A 5,580-nucleotide genomic window follows, 5' to 3' on the forward strand; every position below is an offset into this window, starting at 1 on the left:
ACTACTTCTCCACCCTTGACCTCACCAGCGGGTACTGGCAGGTGGCCGTGGCACCGGAAGACCGAGAGAAGACTGCCTATGGGACCGTTTTGCTGTACTTGGATGATGTGATTGTGTACTCACAGACGTATGAAGCCCACCTGGAGCACCTAGCCGAGGTGTTCGCGTCCCTTGCCAAGTATGGGATGAAGTTGAAGCCCTCAAAGTGTCATCTGCTGAAACCCAGAGTGCAGTACCTAGGACATGTGGTTGGTGCGGAAGGTGTCGCCCCCAACCCCGAGAAGATCACCGCCATCCAAGACTGGCCGAGACCGACCACAGTGAGGGAAGTGAGGCAGTTTCTGGGCCTGGTGGGATATTACCGTCGCTTCATTAAGGGGTACACAAAGATGGCTGCCCCCATGCAAGACCTCCTCGTAGGACAGACCAAGGGTGGTAGATCCCTAGTAGCCCCATTGGTGTGGGAAGAAAAGCATGAGGAATCCTTCCGCCAGCTGAGAACAGCCCTGACCGGAGAGGAAATCCTAGCGTACCCTGACTACAGCCGCCCATTCATCCTCTACACCGACGCCAGCAATGTGGGCTTGGGGGCTGTTCTATCCCAGGTCCAAGACAGAAGGGAAAAGGTAATAGCTTATGCTAGCCGAAAACTCCGACCGACTGAGAGGAACCCTGAGAACTACATCTCCTTCAAGCTTGAGCTCTTGGCACTGGTGTGGGCTATCACCGAGCGGTTCCGCCATTACCTGGCAGCAGCCAAGTTCACCGCGTACACAGACAATAACCTGCTGACCCATCTAGATACGGCCAAGCTGGGCGCGTTGGAGCAGCGGTGGGTGACCAGGTTAGCCAACTACGATTTCACCATCAAGTACCGGGCCGGCCGTACCAACGTCAATGCCAATGCACTCTCCCGGATGCCCCACCTGTCGGAAGAGGGGCCAGAGGATGATGACCTCGAAGAGATCGAGTTGCCTGCATTTCACCGGCCATTCACTGAGAAGGTGCACGTCTACCAACAACGGGTGAACCTGGATCCGCTGCCCCGACAGGACTGGCAGGAAGCTCAGGACCAGGCACCTGCTGTCCGCCTGGTCAAGACTCTAGTGGAACAGGGTTCTGCTGGGATAGACCCTGCTGCCCCTGCCGAAGCCCAACGTCTGTGGCAAGAACGGACCCGGCTATACCTACACCAGGGGAAGTTGTATCGCGAGCTGATTAATCCAAAGACTCACGAGAAGATCCGCCAGCTGGTGATTCCCCAGGCTAACGTGCCCACCGTCCTGCAAGCATACCATGATGGTGCAGTGCACTTCGGGTGGAAGAAGCTAGAGATGTTGTTAAGAGAGCGGTTCTATTGGAGTGGAATGCGGGAATCTGTGGAGGCCTGGTGCCGAGAATGTGGCCCTTGCGCATTGAGAAGGAAGGACGAGGCCAGCCAGAAGGCACCCCTACACCCGATCATTACACACCAACCGCTGGAGCTGGTTGCCCTTAACCATGTAAAGCTCACCCCCAGCCGAAGTGGGTACACCTACGCTCTGACCATCGTAGACCACTACTCGAGGTTCCTGGTGGTTGTCCCAGTTAAGGACTTAACCGGCCGCACCGCTGCTAAGGCTTTCCAGGCTTATTTCTGTTGACCGCATTGGTACCCGGAGAGGGTGCTTACCGACCAGGGTCCGGCCTTTGAAGCAGAGGTATTCCAGGAATTCTGCCAGTTGTACGGCTGCAAGAAAATCCGGACCACGCCTTACCACGCCCAAACCAATGGCATTTGTGAAAAGATGAACCACTTGGTCCTGGGCCTCCTCAAGACGTTACCACTGGAAGAGCGGAACCTGTGGCTGGAGAAGCTACCTGACCTGGTCGATATGTACAACAACATCCCTTCCAGCTCTACGAAATGCACTCCAGCATACCTGATGAGAGCTCGTCCCGGCCGGCTACCAGTGGATCTGGAAATGGGCTTGGAAGCTTCAGAAGCACTCCTGTCGACAGCTGAATGGGACACTCGGCGGAGGACACAGTACCGACAGGTCCAGGAGTATGTTGAAAAGAACTTGTGCCAGAGTCGGGGACAACAGGAGCAGTGCTTCAACAAGAAGGCGCCTGCCGGTTCCTTCCAACCTGGGGATGTAGTGCTGAAGCGGAAAAGAAGGGCCCACAAGCTGGATGATCAATGGGAAAAAACCCCGTATGTAGTCCAGCCCACAGGATGGGAGAATGGGAAGGCCTACCAGATCAGCCGTGACCAGGGGGGGACTTTGGCCACGGTTTCCCGAGACCACCTGAAGAAGTGCCCACCAGCATTGAGAGTAGCGGATGAGGCTCCAGTTCCCAGTCCAGTGGAGAAGGAAAAAGAGGTAATCCACACCATGATGGGTGATTTTCCAGCAGACTGGCCTACACAGAACGGTGCGGTGATCCTTCCAGTGATACTGTTCCCACAACCCGTGGATGAAGAAATGATGGAAACGGTTAACCGCGAGCCAGTGCCCAGGGATGTACCTGTACCCAGCTCCCCTACGCCTCCGCCTGCCCCACATGATAGCAGGGAGGAGGAACTGACTGTTCCCTCTGCCCCACTGCCTGTCACCACTGACACCGGACCCCGAAGGTCCACTCGCCCCAACCTAGGTAGACCCCCACTTAGGTACAGGGAAACTACTCTTTAAAAGGGGGGGGGCTTTATGTGTTGAGTGTACCAGTTTGAAAGTTTTAAATGATAAGTAAAGATGATCAACCAAAGAAGTTTACCTGATTGAACCGTGATTAAACCGGCCGTTGCCGGCAACTGTTGTCCCCGTAGGGACTGTGCAACCATTGCGTAAGGAACTGCTTACGGACAAGCCCGAGAACTTGCAGGGCAACCACAAACTTAGTGCAATGTAAATAAAAATGTTTGTTGGCTTGACACCGTTACCGCCTCCGGAGAGGCTGATTTGGGAGGATGGGCCTGGAGGAAAGGGATGGCCTAGGCCCGCCACTACCGTAACCGGTGGCGATCCTCCGGGGGTTCAGGGGTCCCCTTGGACGTGGGCCCCCTGAAAGAGACAGAACCCGCTCGGGCAACTTGGTGCTGGACTGGGGTCAAGGGGTGCTGCCCGCTTCTTAGGGGCAGCATCAGGGCCAGGTTGTTTGGGTGGGAGAAGAGCGGAAGCTGTACCGTTGTAAAATGTTTATGATGCTTTTACATGTTTTACCGTTTTATTCTTTTTCAGTTGTGAAAATAAAACCGGTGATGGACGGGCAGCCCGCGGACGGTCTGCATTTTACTATAGGGGAATGTGGCGCCCTGGACAAGCCAGGTCGTCACAGGTACTACACCAACACACTCTACACTCCGGCTAGGCACACCGAAGCTAAACACAAATCCTAGTTGCCTTCCTCCAGGGGCTGATGTCCACACCAGGGGGTGGGCCAGGCGGTTGATCCCACCCACCGAGGAGTTCACAGTCCTGGAGGCGGGAAAAGGAGTCAGATTAGAGATCAGTTTTGGAGTTAGAGAAGTGAAGAGGAGAGGAGACTGACCGTGTCCGGGTGTGTGGCCCGGGCACTCAGCAAGGTTGGCAGACGGTGGTGACCTTCTGCAGGAGAGGCTGATTGGAGTGAACCGTACGGACCGGGGATGGGCAGTGGCCCGCCGGTACCAGATCGGGGAGTGAAGAGAAGCCAGCACCATCCGGCAGGGCCTACGGACCCCGACCAGGCTAGGAGTCGCCGTAAAACCGGTCAAATCCGTTAGCGACAGGAACCTCCAGGGTTTCCCAGCAGTCAAGACCCGATTGAAGGCAACAGCTCACACCGTAGAGGGAAGCACAGTCACCGCCAAGGCTACAGTTCCCAGGGCCAGAGCCTGCGGGCAAAAGGGGCTCCCTCAGCATCCATCCAAGCTGGGGAGCGGGTTACCGGTGGGAAGCCCGCTAGATTTTGGGGGAATAAAAGGGGTCCAACACCACATCCCCACAGGTGCACACCCACCCATCAAAGAGAGCTATAAGCCAATACCACCTTCACATTGCCAGTGTACCAAGGACATGTTGAGCAACATGAAGGCGGCTGGGGTTATCCGTGACAGTTGTAGCCTTTGGGCAGCTCTGTTGATCCTGTTAAAAAAGAAGGACGGCACCACTCCCCGTATTGAGGAATCGCTAGCTGCATTGAGAACTGCAAATTATTTTTCTACCCTTGATCTCACTAGTCACTATTGGCAAGTGTCCGTTGCTGAGGCAGACCCCTATGGGTCTCTGCGAGTTCAAAAGCATGCCCTTCGAGCTGTGCAATGCGCCAGGAACCTTCCAGAGGCTGATGGAATGCTGCTTGGGACAAGATTTTAGGGTGTATAAAAAGGGAGATTAGATCCCGTGATCCCAACGTATTGTTACACCTCTATAAATCACTTGTAAGGCTACATCTGGAATATGGGAACCAGTTTTGGGCTCCACATTTTAAAAAGGACATTCAGAAGTTAGAGTCAGTTCAAAGGTGGGCAACTAGACTACTACAAGGAATGGAAGGCCTCCCATATGATGACAAGTTGAAAAAGTTATTAAGTGATTATTGGCTGCAATGGGGCTTTCTGGCTGGTGCCAGCCTCTCTTCTTAGCACACAGGAACCACAATCCCTACACCATGCTTCAATGGATTCTCTCATCCCAGCCCAGTAAAACTACATATTTTACACAGTCATAAGCAGCCAAAAGGGATCTATTCTATTCAATTGCAAATGATCTAGATAAGACTGAGAATAAGATACTGCACGGGACATAGCAGAGTTGGTCAAGTTGAGTGGAGATGAGTTTGCTATTTGGCACAGCTTTTTGCATCAATAAAGCAAGTAAAAGGTGTGAAAGATAAAAAAAAGGGTGAAAGTGTGAAAAGTGAATTGGCCAAATTGAGGTGCATATAAAGTTTTTGCTTTCTTTCAATTCACTAATGGGGCTCATTTGAATCAGGTGAATTGAGTTCTGCTTTTGGAAACTGGGTTAAGAAGGGGTGCACCGGTCCTGGAGGTACTGCAATACCAGGTCAATGCGTGGAGTGGACAGAGCAAGATTTTTTCCATCTCCTTGTTCTAAAAATCCATTTAATATATGGTCCCCAGAGAGGGGACGTATCAGATATTAAACTGATAAGAACAGATTTAATTTTTTTTTTTTTCTGTTTATCAGTAGGACTTCAAAATAACAAAGGTGATCGCCTCCCGTTGCCTGGGAACCGTCCAGGCACAAGAGGGCTATGTGTCACCAGAAGGCGCACACACTTCCTCAAGGCCGGCAGACGTGCAATCCCAGGCACCTTCCAGTACCGACCAAGGTAGCGTCCTCCGAAACTACACTTGATCTTAGCCAAAAGGCCGAGAAGCTATAACCCGAATTGGTTACGGCCTTGAGTGGCACCCTGGCCTATACCGGACACATATTAGGGAGAGGGAGACAAACCCACGCCTACAGAAGACATTTTGTCACCCAAGCCAACCCTTGAAAAGGCTGTTTTGCAGAGCAAAAACAAGAAGAATGGTGCTTTTTGCAGCCGCCGCCCACTGCAATGAATCTGAATAACTCCTCCTTTTGGACA

At 52.9% G+C, this 5,580-nt stretch overlaps 1 pseudogene; it reads right to left on the bottom strand.

Annotated features, from left to right (window-relative positions):
• Positions 1–4,993: 4,993 nt before the first annotated feature.
• LOC142261459 (U2 spliceosomal RNA) lies at positions 4,994–5,200 on the bottom strand (annotated as a pseudogene).
• Between the last annotated feature and the right edge of the window lie 380 nt (positions 5,201–5,580).

Source organism: Anomaloglossus baeobatrachus, unplaced genomic scaffold (assembly GCF_048569485.1).
Source record: "Anomaloglossus baeobatrachus isolate aAnoBae1 unplaced genomic scaffold, aAnoBae1.hap1 Scaffold_2233, whole genome shotgun sequence".
Classification (NCBI taxonomy): domain Eukaryota; kingdom Metazoa; phylum Chordata; class Amphibia; order Anura; family Aromobatidae; genus Anomaloglossus; species Anomaloglossus baeobatrachus.